This window comes from Notechis scutatus, chromosome 2, assembly GCF_049901735.1.
Source record: "Notechis scutatus isolate UNSWTSFEM ecotype Mainland chromosome 2, rNotScu1.2, whole genome shotgun sequence".
Lineage (NCBI taxonomy): Eukaryota > Metazoa > Chordata > Lepidosauria > Squamata > Elapidae > Notechis > Notechis scutatus.
Genome location: NC_142010.1, coordinates 201,289,678 through 201,310,970, shown reverse-complemented (window position 1 = coordinate 201,310,970; position 21,293 = coordinate 201,289,678).

Genomic DNA, 21,293 nt, shown 5'->3' with positions numbered 1-21,293 from the left:
GTAAACTCTGTCGGATCCCACCCCTGACAATATGCCAACACTGTAAACCGCTTAGAGAGGGCTGTAAAGCACTGTGAAGTGTTATATAAGTCTGCCAACTCTGACAATCTATAAATGACAAAAGGGGGACAGGGCCTGTTTGAGGGGTGTCAAACCTGGGCAATTTTAAGCGTGTGGATTTCAGATGGTTTGGACTACAATTCTTATCATAGCCTGCAGTGTCCACATTCCAGCCCTATGTTGATATTTACCAATGTTAGACCAGCAAACAAGGATAGCAAATGCAATACTCCCCAAAGTGCTCCTGATGTGCAGACTTCCCTACAGGTTTTCTTTTTTCTTTTTGCATTTTGCAGACTTAAGCATTAAATGCCGTTTGACAATCTTAACTCTAAAAATTAGATCTTTAGAGGAGCTGAGAGCAGAGGGATTTTCAATAGGCATTCACATATGGTCTTATTATGGTGAATGAAGGCTTGCAGAGGGCTTGTTAGTTCTGTATTTGAGAAGTCTCTATTCTTTACACTGCATTATGTTGATTAATTGTGCTGGTGAATGGAAAGATTGAGTGATGGTTATTTCAGCATTTGCCTATTTGTTCATATTAACTTCTCTTGTTACTGAGAACTAAGAGGCATCATATGAGCCATAGATATGAATTAACAAGTCCCTTTCCTGGTTTTAAAGCCCAGTGCCCTAAGACTTTGAGTAGGACTCCATAAGCTACAGCTACAAATCAGGGATGTCACTTAAAAACTTGTCCATAGCTGTGCTTAGTTTTCTCTTATTAACACGGTCCTTGAACAGGAGAGGATCAAAATTTAAAGCCTCTGCTCTATAGCATCTCACAGTTTCAAATTAAAACTTTTTTTAATGGCTATACTGCATTGCAATGCCAGTTATATCTAAACAGACATGTCAGTGTTCTTCCAAGACAACACTACCCAAGGAAGCTTAGAACAGTACTTGGTACCTACCCAAGCAAGCTTAGAACAGTACTTGGCTGGGAGTGCAGTGGGTTTGAAATGGATTAGGACAACCTAATCAAACCCTGCTGCAGTTAACAGCGGTGTCCCCCAAGGCAGCATTTTAGGACCCATACTCTTTATACTCTATATAAATGACCTTTGTGATCACCTTATAAGCAACTGCATCCTCTTCACGGATGATGTAAAGCTATTCAACACCACCAACAATGCTACTGCTCTTCAAAGTGACCTTGATTATGTGTCTGAATGGTCAAACAATTGGCAACTCCAAATCTCGACCAACAAATGGTCTATCCTACACATTGGGGAAAAAAATCAGTACACCAAATACAAACTAGGCAGCTATGACTTCATTGATGACCCTCACTCTGTCAAGGACCTAGGAGTACTCATATCTAATGACCTAAGCGCCAGAGCTCACTGTAACAGCATTGCCAAAAAGGTATTAAGAGTTGAAAATCTAATCTTATGAAGCTTCTCCTCGGGAAATATTGAATTGCTAACTAGGGCATAAAGAACCTTTGCTAGACCAATACTTGAATACAGCTCATTTGTCTGGAATCCGTACTGTATATCGGACATTAATACAATTGAGCGAGTCCAGAAGTATTTCATGAGAAGAGTACTACACTCCTCTGCTTGCAACAGAATACCCTATATCACCAGACTTGAAATTTTGGGCTTGGACAATCTTGAACTACGCTGCCTATGGTTGGACTTAAGTGTAGTACACAAAATTATCTGCTACAATGTCCTACCAGTCAATGACTACTTCAGCTTCAACCGCAACAATACAAGAGCACACAATAGATACAAACTCAATGTTCACTGCTCCAAACTTGATTGCAGAAAATATGGACTTCAGCAACAGAGTGGTCAATGCCTGGAATTCACTACCTGACTCTGTAGTTACATCCTCAAACCCCCACTCCTTTAACCTCAAACTATCCACTATTGACCTCACCCCATTCCTAGGAGGTCTGTAAGGGGCGTGCATAAGTGCACCATCATGCCTCCCATCCCTGTCTTATTGTCTCCATTTAATCGTACCTATTTTCTGTATTCTTACTCATGTTTATACTTATACCTATTATTTTGTAAGCGATTGACAAATCAAATAAATAAACAAAGAAATGTAGTAAATTATAGGGGGGAAATATTACATCTTCCTCATTAAGGCATAGGTGAGGCATGAGTAGAATTCACATGTCCAGTTATGTTACTTACTGTAAATGTGGTGGTTCTGGTTAATTAACCAGTGGAACAGCTTGCCTCCAGAAGTTGCAATGTCTCTTCCAACCCTATTTTGAATTAAGTTGTGGGTGCTCCATCACTGGAGATTTTTAAGGACAGCGAGAATGGTATAGAGCAGTGATGGCGAACCTTTTCGGCACCGAGTGCCCAAACCGGAATGTGCGTGCATGCACATGCATGTGTGCATGCCAGAGCATTGGAAAACCAAAGACCAACTGGCTGGTGCATGCATGCCTGTTTTTTGGCCCTTTTTCAGGCCATTTTTGGTGTAAAAAATGGCCTGAAAAGTGACCTGAAAATGGCCCGGTAAATGGCCTGTTTTATGGCCATTTTCAGGCTGTTTTCTGGGCCACTTTCTGGGCTGTTTTCATGCCATTTTTAGACTGTTTTCTGGGCTGTTTTCGGGCCATTTTTCACACCCAAAACAGCCTTGAAAATGGCCCAAAACAAGGCCGGAAAATGGCCTGTTTTTTGGCCATTTTGAGGCCATTTGGGGGCATTTTCTGGGCCATTTCCAGGCCATTTGTGCACCAAAATGGCCCCCAAAACAGCCTGAAAAAGAGTCTGTTTTGGGGCCATTTTTTGGGCTGTTTTCCAGTATTTCAGTGCCAGCAAAGACAGCTGGCCAGCGCCAGAAACCAGAAGAGCAGCTGGCAGAAGAGCAGCTGGCAATGGTGCGCATGCCCACTGAGAGGGCTCTGCGTGCCACCTCTGGCATGTGTGCCATAGGTTCGCCATCACGGGTATAGAGTCTCTTGCTTGTGCAGGGGGCTGGGATATAAAGACCTCCAAGGTCCCTTTTCAACACTGCTATTCTGTTGTTCTGGTCATAGCAATAGCACTTAGACCTATATACCGCTTTATAGTGCTTTACAGCCCTATCTAAGCGGTTTACAGAGTCAGCATATTGCCCTCAACAATCTGGGTCCTCAGTTTACTGACTTCGGAAGGATGGAATGCTGAGTCAACCATGAGCTGGTGAGGATCGAACTGCTGAACTGCTGGCAGTCAGCTGTCAGAAGAACTAACCTGCAGTACTGCATTCTAACCATTGTACCATCGCGGTTCTGGTCATAACTGGATAGATAGCTTTCCTCATGGAACGGCATGAAGAATTTCTGTTTAATTGCTTGACATTCTTGAAAATTTTATTCCGCATGCTCTTTAACATTTATATAAAGTCACCAAGGGATGTCATTTAAAAGTTGAGATTGAAATGGCATTTATATTCCAACAATTCACAGCCCCGCCTCTTTCTTTCATTAAATCCAGGTGAAGTGGTGGACTGTTGAAATTCTGCCTGCCTGAAATAATAAATAGGATGAGGATCAACAAATTTAACCTTAATTTGCACTGGTCAGGGATGTTGTTAATGGATAGTTTATCTGTTCAGCTAGGTAGTATTCAGTGTGTTCTAGAAAGAGTTGTACTTGCCCTAAATGATAAATTCATAAATCCATTAGTTCATAGACCAGCTATGCTCTAAGGATGTTAAAAAAAAACTTCTCAAACTACTTCAGAGATGCAGAGATGTAGAGAGTTACCAAAACATCGAGGCAATTTCACAAGTAGCTGACAATGCAGAAGTGTCAATTGCAATTTTGGAATATAAACCTGACACCAATTTTTATTATGATGGTTTAAATATAAACCTTCCAACACAATTGAAAGAAGAGCTCCAAGAAAAGGACAAGTTTGGGACTTTTTCTTCATGGATATTAACGAAGTTGAGAAATCCCTGAGAAAAAGAGCAGCTTATAATACTTGATAAACATTCTGTCAGCTTTGGAAGCCATATTGAAACCAGATGCTCCCATGTTGCCACATTTTGAGCCTGGGAAAGTGGGAGGGTGGAAGTTCTTGGGGTATATGTAGTTAGACAAAATAACATTGTTTTTGTAGTTCAAGGTCATGCTATTGTGCACATATGTGAGGGGAAGTCTTCAGTTGGGACGGATGATGATTGGGGCATGTGATGTGATGATAGGTGTAGTGGGGTTGGATTTGTAGTTTTGATTATTGCAAGGAAGTCGGAATTTTTAGATTCGGGATTCTCCCAGTTGTGCCAGTTACTATCCAAATAAAAGAGAACTTTTTTTAAAAAAAAAAAAAAACAAATTTCATTAATTTTTAAAGACAAACAAAACATCATTAAGCATTGATGACATTAAACATCTTTCCATTATAAATTTTTACAAGGCAGATAAAACATTGTTTTATACAATATAATTCTGATATATCCCATTTCCACTTAAATATCTTTTAGCAGATTTCTCATTATTTCTCTTTGCTCTTATTCAGTTACATTTCTTCTATATTTATCCATTTTATAATCATCATATTCATATTTCCCTCTGTCTTGTTTGCAATTATTCTCCTCTAGCTTTCCTCCAAGGTTTTATTAAATCTCAAACGGACATACATACGCAAAACACAAAAACATAAAACTTCTTTTTAAAAAGTAGCTTGGTCCCGGATTACCTCTCTTTATATGGACTTCAATTAAATTTATGCTCATCATATATACCATTACCTATCTTATTTACCATTCTATATCTTCATTATAACTTCTCCCCGCTTTCCACTCTTCTTAATTCTATTTTATTTATTTCATCTTAATTTAAATCATTATACTTGTATCTTTTGTCCATTCTTTTCCAATTATCCATTTATCTCATTCCCTATAGTAGAAAAAAAAAAAAGATTTCTCCTGAAATCACTAATCGAAGTATGATGCCTTTCCATCACTCCCCTAAATTAACATTTAAGGTAACACCTAGTTCCCTATCTGATTCTGCTTAGTACATTCTACCTACTAATTTTTAAAAGAGAAAAATAATAATAAATCCATAAAGTAATTAAATATATAATTAAACATTAAATCTCATAACATTCCAATTATCTATTTCAAAAACAAATGCTACAATAATAAGTTCATACTAACATCCACACACTAGTCAATTAAACTCTATACTTAAACTAAATATTTTAAACATTCCTTTTAATATTTTATTAAATCTTAAAATCTATCATTATTAAACCTTTAATGTTTTAATCTTTACTTAAGTCTTATAAAATTCTAATTTTCTATTTCTAATACAAATGCTACAATACTATCTTATGTACCTTGCAGAATCCTTTTGAAACAAAGTTATACATTACCCTTTATCCCTAAAAAAAGATTTCTTTTTCACATCTTGTTTCATACCTTTGTGGCTTTTTCCCCCCTTCTTCCTTCCTATCTTATCCCATCTGGTCTTTTTACCCCCCTTAGCTTCCCCTCTCTGTTGTATTTCTCTTTTCTTTTGCTTTCTAACATTATATTGATTTTGCATCTTATTTTTCTCTTTCTTGGATGTTTTTTTAAGTCTTATGTCCTTTTTCCTTCCTCTCTTTCTCCTTCCTTTCTTAATCAACTTTGTAGATTCGTTAAAGATGGCTTCTTCTTCTTCTTCTTCTTCTTCTTCTTCTTCTTCTTCTTCTTCTTCTTCTTCTTCTTCTTCTTCTTCTTCTTCTTCTTCTCCTCCTCCTCCTCCTCCTCCTCCTCCTCCTCCTCCTCCTCCTCCTCCTCCTCCTCCATCAATTGTTGTGTTTGCTGGTAAGTAGCAAGCGCCATTTCTAAAAAGAGAAAAATTTCTTTCACAGCATCTTTGCCTTCTTTCTTTATTTTACCATATTCCTCTCTCAGATCATCAACAGATAAAGCCATTATAAACCTTTTCTTCTTCTTCTTTTTCTTCTTCTTCTTCTTAGAACAACCAAGATAATTCAAAGCTTAGAACAATTCCCCAAAATCCCAAAGTCATCAAACAATCCAAACAGAGCACAAAGTTCTTCCCTTCACACTTTTTCTTCCTGGGGTAATATCAATTGAAAAGGGGAAAAAAAAAACCAATCTGTATTTTAAAGTCTTATTGCGATTAACTTCCAATCTCAAAATCTTCCAGGCATCTCTTCCAACAAAATCTTAATATAAATTTTTCTTTTGTCCTCTCCCTTCCCACTTGTAACAAAAAGCTTTAAATTTTTACCTTCTATAAAATAGCAGGCTTTTCAATGTCCACTTGTTAATTCCATAGGGAAGGAGAGTAAACTTTCTCTTTCAGCACTTTCACTCGCCGCTTATAAATCTCTTCTGGAAACAAAGTATCTTTCAAAAAATCAAGATTTTCAGGATATTAAATGCATCTTATAGTCCCAGTTCAGCCAAAAAACTTTCGCTTCAAAACTTTCTCCTTCTTCCTCCAGCACAATCTTGTCCAGCTGCCGGCTTCTTTGTGGCGGCCATTACTGACCGCCGCTCCACCGTCTTGAGAAAAGGGGGTTATGCTGGGTGGGGAAGGGGTCTGCGAAAACCCCCAACCCCTGTCTGGATCCCCCCTATCTTCGGCTGCCTCTACGGGGCAGCCTTATCCTCCAGACCCGTCGGGATCGGAGGCACCAAGACGGCTAGCGCAATAGGGATCATGCAAGATCGCGAAACCCCGCCGCCACCGAAGCCTGGCAAAACCGGAAGTCCAAATAAAAGAGAATTTTTGAGCGATGTCTCTCTTGGAGTTATTGGTTGGAGTGGAAATTTGCTGGAACGCTGACACATTCTAGAGAAGAAAAAGATTTTATTCTATGAAGACAAAGCTGGAAGGAGTGATTTAAACTTAATGAGTCAGCTGGAGTTAGAATGGATCTTCACTGGTCTGATATTTATGACTGAAAAAAGATGCATTAGCTTAAAGAAAAGTTTAGAGTTTTTTTAAAGGCTGTATACAAGAAGAAAATATTATTCTATGAGGGTAACTTGGAGGGATCTAAATTTAATGAGTTAATTAGACTCCGTTGGAATTTTATTGGTCTGAAACTGAACTTTAAAGTATGTATGTTAAGAGGAAGTTAAAAAAGATGTATTAGAATGTTTTGATTTTAGAAATGTTTTTAAAGAAAAGTTTAGGTTTTTAAAATGGATGAAAAAAAGTATTTTTCCCTTTATGATTAAAGAATCTGATAGAATGCAATGGATTTTGTTAATATAAATGGTGATAGTTTATAAAGATGATTAAGTGCAAATAGAAATACATTGGCAGCCCCAAATCTGAATCAAGATAGATTATTTCCACAGTAAGGAAGATAAAGCAGAAATGGTCAAATTGATTGTTTATTCAAAGAGGCAAATATATTTAATTATGTTTTTATTTGGATATCTCTTCTGGATATTGCCCACTGGCTTTCAATTCATTTTAGGTTCAAGTTATGTCATTTCACTTATGTAGATTATTGTAATGCACTCTCTATGGAGCTTCCCTTGAAGATTCTAAAGAATATGAACAAACTGCTTGTAACCAACCTGTTGGCAGGTAATACCTGTTTCAGGCAAATAACTCTGGATGCAGGCTACTAGTGCTGGTTTTGACCTATAAAACCTTTATATATGGCTTAGTTTCCAGAAAACTGCAGGGCTGTGTGCTTTAAACGGAATCTTCCAAATCCATGTCACATGTTCCAAGAGGGAATCCAAAAGATTTCCCAACTGCAGGGAATTTGGGGGAAGGAAAGAAATTTGTTTTTTTCTCAGTTTTGCCACAATCCTTCTAGAAACAAGCTACCTGGAGATCTGGACAGTGACCTTGTTCCTGATTTTAAGAATGGCTGTTAAAACTGAGCTGTTCAGCGGGGCCCTTGCCATTCAGGATGCCAAATAATTATCATCATTAAGGTTTTTGTATTTCAAATAATAACATTATAATTATTAATCATTAGATTTTTGAGGTGTTTATTGTGGGTTTTTTAAATGTAAGATGCCATTCATTCTTTCAGAGTAGGACAATATAAAATATAATGAATGAATAAATGAATGAATGCATAAATTAAACAAATAAATTCAAGATGCTAGTTTGAACTTATAAATTCCTTCAGAATATGGAACCACAGTTTCTGGGGAGGGAGGGAAAGGCACTTTCTAATGTTATTAACTGTACTTAGGAACATGTAAAGTTCTCCCTCAAACTGTTGTGGTCTGCCGGCGGCCTGCAGAGCTGGCAGCAGGGTTGGACAGTGGGGAGGAACATGGGCCACTTCTGGAATCTGGGGAGGGCTTGGATGAGGGATCTGTGTCCAAAACAGAGATGGGACCAGGGCCATCTGAGAGTTATGTGCAGACTCTGGAGCCTCCAGAATCTGACATCAGCGAGCCGGAGAAACAGGGAAAGTCGGTTCCCAGTCCGTGCTTGCTCAGAGCTGCCAGAAGCCAAGAACAGTTAAGACAAAAGAGGAGACTTGGGAATAAGGCTTGGAGATGATGGCCCCTCCCATAAGACATAAAGGAAGAGCAAAGGGACATGAGCCTCTGCAGGAAGCAACTTTGTTCAACTTTGTTCATTAAACTGTGAAGCTCCATGTTGACTTTGTTCTCCATTTGGCTTTGTACAGCTAATTGGCAGTATAGTCATTGGCAGCATTTCAAGGGAGATAAAGGTGGGTGCTTATCAGCCTTATCCAGAAAGACTGTGGCAGACTTCTGTTGAACGATTCATAAACTGTTTGGGACTCATTACGGGCTGTGAATGCATATAATTCACAGCTGTTGAAATAAAACAAAAGGGTTTTGGAAACAGCATGTGATTGTTACTGTCTCAGGAAGCCTTGGTCAGAACACATACATTCCCCATGCTGACATATGGAAAGTAGCTTTTGTGTGTTGAGACTTTTTGGCGATTGCTCCCCTAATTTTGATGGCCTATGTGCTGAGGTATGTCTAGCCCCAACATTTTTCTTTTCCTCAATATTTCAGTTTGTAAATGTGATCTCCAACATATGTGATCCTTCCTAAAAATACACTCCGGTTGGTTTCTCTTCTGTTATATATTTTGATTATCGCATTTCTCTATTTTCATTGTTCAGATTGTATTTGGGGATCTGAGTGCTTTCTAAGTGACCCTGAGAAAATATTTATCTTCCTTTGAGAGGCAGCGTCGAATTGAAACATGATAAACAAGCAAGCACCCAAACGAAATCTAAAGACGCATTGATTGCCTGGTATTGATGAGGTGCTTTGCATCATGCAGACATGTCAATCTGTTCAGCCATGAGTTGAGGCAGGGCTGATCTACTTAGGATGGCTGACGCCGCTTTTCTCATGCCTTGTGCAGAGACCCAGAGAAGCTGCTGTTACAAAACGGGAGTGGGGGATGTGATGTGAAATAGCTGTTCTACTGATTATACAGGGGACACTGTCTCATGTCACAGAATCACTGCTTCTCTTGGACTTCAAGGAAGCCAATACTTTTTTTTTGAAGATCTGTCCAGAAAGATGAGTAAATATAATAAATACATTTATAACCCTTCTGAGGTTAACAGACCAGGAAGAAATCTTTTTTTCCCCACCTTTTTTTATTTGTAAAGGCTGTGTTCCCTCTGGGAAAGCTTTGTAAAGCTTTAAAGGACCTGTTGGCTATGAATAAAGCCAAGGTCAAACTAGACAGGACAAAAAGTCTTTCTCTATTTTCTCTCTCTCTCCGTCCCTCCCTCCCTCCCTCCCTCTCTCTCCCTCTCTCTCCTTTTTTTCTCTTTCAGACTGATAAACACATTTATTCCTGTCTCACATCCATTTTGATGTCTCTTTCCTTGTTTTTCTGCTCCATCCTTTTCATTCATTCTTCTATTGTGCTGCACAGTCTTTCTCTCTATCTCATTCCTTTTTCCATACTTTTTCTTGTTTCTGTTTCTTGTTCTTCTTTCTCCCTGGCTGAACTGAAAACTTCTAATGTCATGGGAACAAAACTGCCTAGTCTGCAATTTGCTGACAATAAGAGGCAAGTCTATGGCTTAGGGAAAACTAACAGCACTCGGTCAATAGCTCCACCATGGTTGATCAGTAGGCATGCATCTCATTCAGTAGAGAAACTCATTCATTTCTTCATTCTATTTTTCTCATTCACCCGTACAGACATGTAATAATAAATCCTGGCAACATTTGCAAGTTCAGACATACCACCCTTACAAGTGAACTGATTCTAGCTATCACAAATATTTTTTTCTTGCCTTGTTTTCCACTCCACTCAAAATGAAGCCACCACCTTCAGCTTTATCCTGAATGTATCTTTCAGTTCTACGAGATGATTCTTGACATCTTGTTTGAAGATCAGGTTATTGGAAGGGCTGGCTGGGTGGGGACAACAATAGCAAGAATATCTTTTGCCTTCTGGCTGTATCTGTTAGTACTCATTTTTGAGTACCAACTCTCAGGGTTGAACTGTGTGGTCCTTGGTGCTCCCTGAGCTTGGTTGTTTTCTTTCAGACATTTCATCACCAAAGTAGGTAACATAATCAATTCTAGAAGAGAATTCAGTTTGCCACTTTCTTTCAACATTGATGAAACATCTGCAAGAACAGGAAACGAAAATGAAACATCTGCAAGAAAACAACCAAGGCCCCAATTGTACCTTGAGTGCTCTTATTCTGACTATCCTTGCTTCCATGCTGACTTGTGTGTGTGTGTGTGTGTTTGTGTGTGACTTGGATTTCCCCTAAAAACAAATGATGTATGCATGGTTAACGCACATCACGCTGTATGCTGTAAAATATACATCTACAGGATTACACTCAGACATGCAGTTTCAGAACATCTATGGCAGGGGTGTCAAACTCAAGGCCTGTGGGCCAGATCCGATCTGTGAGGTGCTTAGATCTGGCAGCCTTGAGGAGGAGGTAAGCGTAGCCAGGCACACTCTTGGGTAAGCAGAGCTCGGCTGGGCTGGGCTGGGGGGTCCCGGTGCCCTGGGAGCTCAAGGTCTGGGCTGGGTGCTTGCTGTCTGCTGCCTAGGGCTCTGAACAGCCTGCGTCACCATTCAGGGATCCTCTGCATGGCCTGAGAGAGACAGCAAGGCTCCTCTGGAGGACAAGGGTTTGTCCCTTGTCTCGACTTCCTCCACTGGAGACAGTGGATCTTCCCAGCCCCACCCAGGCCATCACAGGTGTCCCCAACTTTAGTGGCATCAAGGTGGCCACACAAACCCCAGCCATGCCCTCTGCCTTCCCCAAGGTCAAACACAACCATGATGCAGCCCTCAGTGAAATCAAGTTTGATACCCCTGATCTATGGGCTCTTCTTCAACTCAGTGCATGGAGATGCTTCTGCTGCAAGAAAACATTGCCATGATTTGCTTATGGGGAGCTTCTAGTGACATCCACCCACCTATTTCAAGATAAAGAATATCTGCAAATGTAACTCTTACAGATATGCATCTTGCTCTAACCATACTTACATTTGTTAATGGAATATAAATAAAACCTACTTTCTTCCATGTACTTAAGCCCAGAACAGGATTCTTTATGTTATGCAGAAAACTTGTGAGTAGAGACAATGAGTTTTTCTTCATTTTTTCCCCTCAAATACACTCTTTTTATAGATGAATTTGCAAAGTGACAGAGTTGCCAATCTGCTGGGCCTGCTCACACCAACATAGCAGGTAGAAGCGGCACTTTCTATAACCTGAAAACCAAGCGTAGGAACCAGGCCCTGGAGCTAACAAAAAAATTGGCAACAATAAATACACCCTTTTGTTTGGTGTATCCCACAATTCAAGAATACTTTGGAAGAGGTGGCTCTCTTATAATCCTAACTGCCAGTTAAAATACCAGTCAATACCAGAAAAGCAGATTGCATGAGCAATTGAAATTAATGTTAAGGAAAAATGGATCTGCTAAACTAAGTATTTTAACCATTGACACTGGACCTGAGCCTCCCACAGAGAAAATCAACTTTGCCAGGAATAACAAATCCCATCTTTAAGCTCCGTAAAGCGAGGGCTTATTTTATCCTTAAAAGACTATTTTCAAAACAACAGACACTCCCATACAGTGCACGGTGCTTGACATCTAAGCCTACATTATCTGACAATGTGAACATTCGGAAATGTTGAACAGCTGAGAGGAGCTTACAGAAATAACTCCAATTGTGTGAAGCAGAGGCTTCATTATCACCTCTAAATGGCAAATCCTGTGTTGATGGCATTTCATTTCATGAAGGCCTCAATTTGAACTCACTTCCCCTTGACAGCAGGAAAACTGTTGGGAAGATCTATCTCAGCGTGGCGACCCTCAAGATTATCTTCCCTTTCATTCCAAAATACAGGCGCAGATTTTAAGTCCATAGACCTCTCAGAAGAAAGGAGAGATCCCATAGCTCCTATCACCTCTCCAAAAGACCAAATGCTGTAGGATTTTTTTCTTGCCTCTCCCATGTTCTATTGATACCTCCCAAATTTTTGAGGAGAACAAGTGATAAATTATGTTCTCACCTATCACAGCAGCTCTTTCTAATACCACGTCCCAACTTTCTCTCTGAGCTTCAAGGCATATCAGAGCTTTGTGAGTGTGAATGGATCATTTTACTTAGCAGATCATTAGTATAATTGGCATTGCCAGCGTGTGCAACTTTAGCTCTAGGTAGGTGTCGATGTCATAGAACAAGACTGGGATTTTTTATTTTTATTTTTTGCACTGTGATTGTGTTGACGCTTAAGGAACATATACTTGGAAAAAAACCTTAATCCTCACAAAAACCAACTCTTTAGTAGAGTTTCACATTATTCAAATTGGAAATGTTATTTACTGATTCTGTCGGACAGTCCATCTCTACTGGGTTCAGCCTTTTGGATTTCATTTGCCAATGTATCACACAAAAATGTAAATGATACTACAGCAAGGATGATACAATAACAAAGATTTGGAGGGTGATTTTTTTTTTTTTTCGGTGTGATGGTGGCGTTTAGTAGCTGACTCAGGTTTCCCCAAAGAACTAAGTTATTGGCTCAAAATATATATATTGTACATGCGCATTTGCGCAATCCTTGCAAAATAAATTTGAGGACGTTGCTCAGCAAGGCAATTGTTAAGTGAATTTTGCCCCATTTTGTGACCATTCTTTACACAGTTGTTAAGTGAATCACTGCAGTTGTTAAGTTAATAACATGCTTGTCAAGAAGGTCATAAAAGGTGACCATGGGACACTGCAACTATAATAAATACATGCCAAGAATCCAAATTTTGATGTGACCATGGGTATGCTGCAATGGCCATAAGTCTGAAAAACAGTCATAAGCTACCCTTTTCAGTGCCATTGTAATTTCAAATGACCATAAAAGGAAAAGTTGTAAGTTGATGACTGTCTGTACAGCTTAAATCACTGATCGGTCATCCAGGCAAAATAAAACAATGCTTCACTGAGATACCTAAAGAAAAGTTAAGTATTTTTTTTATTATGAAGTACCGGTATTTTTAAAGCATTTATTTTACATATTTTCATTTTTAATTAAATACTTAATTGTTGCTCCCACTTTTTTTCAAAATCGTGGAGGGGGCCAGGCTTCAAAAAAAAAAAATTTCTATCTTCTCTTGGGGCAATCAAAATAGTAAAGCGGTCATTTCTATATCATTAAAGAAAAGAGATGCATCCCCACGAAACAAGGCATAATCCTCCAATTTAAAGCATTGGTGTTATTCTCTAAAGCTTTCACAGCTTGGCATCTCCAGGACTGACTCCACCAAATGGATCCCATCTGGCCTGCTAGATCATGCAGGGAGTGGCTTTCTGATGTCCAGGAAATACAGGAAATCTGATCAGTCAAAGCTAGAAGCTGTTGGCTCTCTGCTGCAGCCCCAAAGCTGTGGGGCTGAGCTCCACCTGAGATCAGACTGCCCCTCCCCTTCCTAATAGCTTTTAGGAAGTTATTAAAAGTGAAGAATCTTTTTTGAACAGACTTTCTGCTAACACCAATCCTCCTGCATTAATTGTTTTCCTTCCTTCCTTCCTTCCTTCCTTCCTCCCTCCCTCCCTCCCTCCCTCCCTCCCTCCCTCCTTCCCTTTCTCCCTTCCTTCCTTCCTCCCTTCTCTCAAAGGTCCGAGCTGCAGACCAAAACCAAAATCAGGATGCCATTGGGTCTTCCCAATGGTTTACTGAGCCAGAATCTCAGCACACAATGAGTTCAGGTGGAAAAAAGTTAGCACTGGGAGCCTCCACCTCCCAGCTGCTTATGAAGGCTGGAGCCATGGCCTTCCTCCAACTGGCTCAGCCGAATATCCAGCAAACCCTGTCAGCTGTTCATCAGCCAGCTTGCAGGCGGACATGATCAGCTGTTCATCGGCTCCACACCTGGGCCGGTCCTGCTCTCCGTTCTCAGCTCCAGCCTCCAACGATTCCAGTTCTGTGAGTCTCACCACCTACCTTGAGTGACAGGGGTCCCTCCAGCATTCATGGCAACCCTGAGGTGGCACTTGTAATCATCCATAGTATCGGTGTAGACGAGGATGTCATAAAGGTACACAAGCACTCCCTTTATAAGTGCTCATGTAACACCTGATTAATGAGCTGCATGAACACAGCAGGAACTTCCTGTAATCCGAATGGTCCTAACCCTAAACTGATAACTTCCTAGGGGGGTGTTGATCTGCCATTCCTTCCTTTCTCCCTTCCTTCCTCCTTTTCCCTTCTCCCTCCCTCCATTCCTTCCTTCCCTCCCTCCATTTTCCTATCTCCCTTTTTTGCAATATGGATTGTATATTGTTTTAATGCCACTGTTGTTCTTTGTACTGTAATATTGTAATACCAAGATCTGCAAGACTACAGCAGGAAATCTAAATAAATCTTTAAAATGATTAGAAATGCCAAAAATAATGGTTGTACTTTATATAGAATTGCAGTTAGGAGAAAATCTGACCAGGCAATTTATGAATCTGTTCAATTTCCTGCTCAGATGTTAACAATTGATAGGCAGATTCAAGACCTGTCCTTTGATTTCTCATATTCTATACATAAATCGCCTGAATCTGCTTTCTTTTATAGTGACATCAGGGATTAGTTTTGTGGAAGACAATATTTCCACGGACTAGGGTGGGGATGCTTTCGTGTGAAATGTAGATCCTGTGCTTGCGTAAATAAAGCTTTGCTCACTCCCCCTTGCATGGCCGGGTTCTTAACAGGCCATGGCCTGGTTCTGGTCTATGGCCTGGGAATTAGGGACTCCTGTTCTTATAGACCTCGGGCAGGTAATATTTGGGTTACGTCATCACCTACATCTATTAACACCTGACCGAAGAACACGGGTAAGAATACATGCAAACGGGTAGAGCTGGAAGAAGACCTGGTTTTGAGTAGAGCTAGCTTTATTTGGTTTTTGCTGTATGCAAAACCCCCCAGAAGGCTTATATTGGAAAAACAGTGCAAAATAATATTTATTTATTTATTTTATTTTTATTTGTCAATTGCTTACAAGATAATAGGTATAAGTAAAAACAGTTATGAATACATGGATACATATAAGAAAAATAAAAATAAAATAAAAAAGAAACAAGAGGACAGGGACGGTAGGTGCATTGGTGCGCTTATGCACACCCCCTACAGACCTCTTAGGAAAGGGGTAAGGTAGACAGTCTAAGGTTAAAGTTTTTGGGGTTTGGGGAAAAAAAACCACAGAGTCAGGTAGAGCATTCCAGACATTGACCACTCTGTTGCTGAAGTCGTATTTCCTGCAGTCAAGTTTGGCGTGGTTAACCTTGAGTTTGTATCCATTGTTTGCTCTTGTGTTGTTATGGTTGAAGCTGAAGAATTCATTGACAGGTAGGATATTGCAATGTATGATTTTATATACTATACTTAGATCGGACCGAAGGCAGCATAGTTCTAGATTTTCTAGGTCTAGAATTTCGAGTCTGGTGGCATAAGGTATTCTGCAATGAGTAGAGGAGTGGAGAACTCTTCTTGTCAAATATTTCTGGACTTTCTCAACTGTATTAATATCAGATACGTAATTCGGGTTCCAGACTGATGAGATGTATTCAAATATTGGTCTAGCAAATGTTTTGTATGCTCTAGTTAGTAGTGTTATATTTCCGGAGAAAAAGCTACGCAGGATTAGGTTAACAACTCTTAACGCCTTTTTGGCTATGTAGTTACAGTGGGCTCTAGCACTTAGGTCATTTGAGATGAGTACTCCAAGATCCTTGACAGAGGATCATCAACAAGGTCTTGACTATTCAGCCTGTATTTTATTTTCTGATTATTTTTTTTGCCAATATGTAGGACAGATATTTATTTTTATTACATTTATTAATTATTATACTATTAATTATTATAATATTTATTAATATTTATATTTATTATATTTATTAATATGTATTTCAGTAATTGGACAATTTGCTACCAAATTCCAGCAGTGGCTCATATCACAGGCATGGCCCGGGGATTGATACTTGTTGACAGTTTTCTCACCTTTCAATTTTGTCTCTAGCACTTTTCTCTCTTTTTGGATGCCTTCTTAACCACATTCTTAACTTCTCCACATTTGATGTTATCCAACTGTAAAATGTTATCATTTGGAGCAAACATTCTCCACACAAGCTTCATTGGTGCCATCTGCACCAGTTCGACACACTGTTTTGTTCTCTACCATCACAAATCCAATGCAATTCAAGATATAGATCCACAACTGGGGAACAAGTTCACATTTTTTTTCAGAATCTAATGAACAGAATCTGCAGCCATTTTTGTGCTAAAGTATGAAAGTTCTATGTCTGCCAAAAGAAAATCTTGTAAAAATTTAAGGGAAATGCTACACTAAACTGGTTTCTGTACAAACTGCTTTTCTTTTCTAGAATTAAAACTAAGGTTAACATAAATATATGTACAACGTTAACACACACATCCAGTAATCATAAAACAAATTTGTTAATATTTAGATAATGTGTATCATTTTAATAATGAAATCTGATTATATTACAGTTAGTCCTTGACTTACAAAAGTTCATTTAGTGACCATTCAAAGTTACAACAGCACTGAGAAATGGAGCAAAATTCACTTAACAAATGTCTCACTTAGCAACAGAAATGTAGGGATCAATTATGATAGTAAATCGAGGACTACCTGTATAGCAGCCCTACTGAAAGTCATGTTACCCAAATTCTTTTATTCTTATATCTATTTGAAGAAGAGTCTCTGCCCAAGGAATTATTTTACAATTCTCCTCAGACCTTCATTAAATTAAATCATTCTGCTCTCTGCCAAAAATACCACATCATTGAGACAGAACTGGCAGTGATATTAATGGGTGTTGCTTTTCTAAATCCCTGACCAATACATAATTGAGCTTATATTTCAAAGCCAAATTTTGTGCTACTGAAAATTTTCAAAGGATACTTCATATTTCTGAGATCTCTGATGGAAGGAAGGAAGGAAGGAAGGAAGGAAGGAAGGAAGGAAGGAAGGAAGGAAGGAAGGAAGGAAGGAAGGAAGGAAGGAAGGAAGTTAATTTGACAGAGATTTCCAAAACATCTGGTTATTTTGGGAGAAGCCTTTCAATGGTACTTCTGAAAGATGCTACATTGTAACATTGATTAAATCCATGTATTGTTTCAAAGTCAAAAAGCCAGCACAGCTAATAGATGTGTTAACGAAGGCTGCCAATCCATGTGCTGCCAACAATTTTACTAGCAAGGTCTCAAAAGAACAGTTGCAAGATGACTGCATATTACAATATGGCAATTACATGTATTTACTTTAATTATATACTTAGACACAATTATAATAATTGCATGTATAGGTCATATTTGACAAAATTTTAAAAAGGAAAAGTCTAGCAAAGCTCACCATAAGATGATGAAAGAAATAATGGTGATGCTAGGAGAAATTTAAACAATAGAGGGACATTTTAAAAAGAGCTTTAATCTTCAGGCACAATTTGATATTGATATTTGTGAGGGAGAAGTCTACCATATTCCACATTGCTGATCCCACATATAGTACTTAATTCTTGAATATTAATTTCTCCTCTTTCTCTCTCTTTAAGAAATAGTATGGTTAGTTCCAGCATCAGCCAGATGTTTAAACTGGATTTGGTATTTTTGTCTATCTCTTGAGATCTTCACAAGGACCTGGGATGGGGAGACAAAGATATTGTTGGTGGATGTAAGCTGTTCAAACCAAAACAGCCATTTGCAATTGACCAATGGTGATTTTTGCCAATGCTGGTGATATTCAAGAAATGCTCCAGATGTTTTGGGACTGCACCCAAGGGTCCTATTACTATTGGCCCTACCTTTACTTTCTTTTGCCACATTCTAGTTCTATTTGCAAGTCTTTGTATTTTGTGATTTTTTTTTCTTCAGCTCTTTCTCTTTTTCTTCTCGTCTACTGTCTCGAGGTAGTGTCACGTCTATGATCCAGGTGTTTTTGCCTTTCTTATTGACCATTATTAAGTCTGGAGTGTTATATGGCAGATGCTTTGCTCTCTGAGTTCTAAAATCATAGAACACTTCTTGCAATCTTCTTGCAGTTGCTTACTAAGTTGTCCACTGTTTCTACAACTTCTTTATAGAAAGAAGAGGCAGCATTGTTTGTTGCTGTCTTCTCAATTCTGGCTTTGAATGCATTTGTTTCTATGGCTTGGTCTTGTGCAGCCAGAATTTGCCCCTCTATCTCTTCAACTTTTCTGCTCTTAGACATTGCCAGGTCTTGTTGCTATTTGCTTTATCTGCTAGGTTTTTCTTTTCTTTTTTTTTTAACTCGCATTGTAATACTTTGCCTTACCATATCTCTTTTCTATTCTTCATTTGCTCTTTTTTGTCACTCAGTTTATTATCATAGTTCATCCTACACTCACTCAGCCAGATGTTTATAAGAGGATTTGACATTTTTATCCACCTATTGAGTCCTTCCCAAAGACCTGGGAGAGGCCAAAGTTGTTTTGTTTGACGGTGTTCAAGGTGTGTTGGAAGGAAAATCTATCTGGTTCAGGTCCAAGCGTGAATAGAATAAAATGAAGGCTGATTGGAAAGAAAGTTTAATGATGAACAGAATCAACAGCAGTTCTGTGTCAGTTGAACAAATGGTTGAATGAGTAGATGGATCTTTATAGATTTCTGTGACTTTAAAGTTTGAACTATTCTGGGGGGTTGTGCAATGAAGGGGCTTGTGTCTTTTGCTAAATGGTGGTAGGTTAATCCTATTATGTTCTAAAGGCTCATGTCCTGTTCTTAGAATTAGGGTGGAAAATAATGTAAATTTTAATTCCATCTTTGGAGGTGAAGTTATTTTGTTTTGTGAATAGGCTGGCCCAATCTTTCTTAATGGGCACAATATAACTGATGGGGACTATTAAAGACTGAGTTTGCTTTCTGCCTTTAAGAGCCTGTCTCCATTTCTCTTTTAGGGAAATATAATATTCTGCCTTTTAAAATATTATATTTCATTTGGGGGGGGGGCTTCCCACAGGTGTCATCTCAAGATTGTTCCAAGTATTAGCAAAGACATACCAGTTCCATCTCTAGTGGTATCATATAAAGACCGATTAAAAAGTGTGCTCCATCATGATATGATCTGCAGAACCACCTCCTTTGTTGAAATGGAAATATGACAAATAGAAAATAACTGGCACACATACCACTTGATGTTATAGTCTTTTAAAGCGGAACTTTGGTAAGCAGTATCTTTAATTGGTTTAAATAAAGACTAGTTTTTATTTATTCATGAAGCTTACCTATTGCTTTCCAGTGCTTGGCACCAGTGTTCAGTGTTCAGTGTCAAAAATGCAAGTGGGATTATAAAGATTTGTAAAATAAATATTTTTTTTAATATTCTTTTGTAAACATTCCAGTATGCAAAATACCAGCAGTAAGTGGAAGCTCCCAATGTGTCTGTTGATTACTGTTTTCTACTATTTCTTTTTTCTCTTTTGCAATGCTAGAAAAAATATGAAGATTTAGTCTATCTGATTGGCAAACCCAGCATTTAAGTTTTATAGACGTCATGAACTTTCCAAGGAGATAGTAACTCTACAGAACCATATAAAAAAAAGTTCTTTCTGATATCAACAAAGACATTTTTTTAAAAAAATCACAAGTCTTTTTCTAGGATGGCATCATACAATTTATGTTTTATTTCATTTTTAAAACCATTGGTTTTTCCTTTAGTCTTTGGACATGGTCTAGATAGAACATACAGATGAGTTTGACACTGATGGAAGAGACTTATGATTGAGTAAATATATGTGATGCAGGTAGTGCTAGACCAGGGGTCTGTAACTTTAAACACTCAAAGAGCCATATGGACCTGTTTCCCACAGAAAAGAAAACACTGGGAGCCAATAATTTAACAACTGGTATGACTGGGTGGGCATGGCCAACTCGACATCACTCACTTCCACTCTGTCACCTCCTGCTCTAGAATATGGAGCAAGTCCCCATCCCCCGCCATAACCCTTACGTTCTCAGGCCAGGCGAGGAGTGATGGGAGGGAGTGGAGGACCCAGCCAGGGGTGGGATCAGCCAACAGGGAGCTGCAGCAGAGGGCCAAAAAAGCCACATGTGGCTCCAGAGCAGCAGGTTGCAGACCCCTGTTCTAGACTGACTATATTGAGACCAAAATTTCCATTTGTCATGCCATTGTTAGAGTCAGACTCTGAGGGAAAGGAGGAACAGCCGACAGGGAATGGAGTTGTGGCTCCAGAGGTTGTGGAGGAGCCTGGGGAGGGGCAGACGCCAGCTGGGCAGTCAGAGGAAGAACCAGGCCCATCCCCTCTTCCTCCTAGGACACGCAGGGAGGAACGGAGAAGGAAACAACTTGGCTTACAAGAGAGGAAGCAGCCATGATCCCCCTCATTGTTACAGCTGGGGGAGAATAGTATATAAAAGAGAGACGGTTAAAACACAACGTTGCCAAAGCAAAGCATGTGTTATTTTGGGCTGAAATTATCTTGGTTGGTGTCCTTCCAACAGACTGTGCCTTGTTATCTCCTTGAAGTTGGTAATTACTTATCCTGGTCTGTTGTGGAAATTCCTTCATTGTAGTTTGTTTTAGTTTTTTATTTCACCTCTATCTGCTCATTAAGTTCGGACTGTATTGCTTTTTTTTGAAGACTATTTTTGAGTATGTTTTATCTCCAGCTGAGAATTATTGAACATTGGGGCCAAGTTGGAGGCATTAAAGGACATTTATTTACATTTTGGATTTTGTTATGTTTGTGTTAAGTAAGACAGTTGTTAAGTGAGCCTGATTTTACAGCCTTTT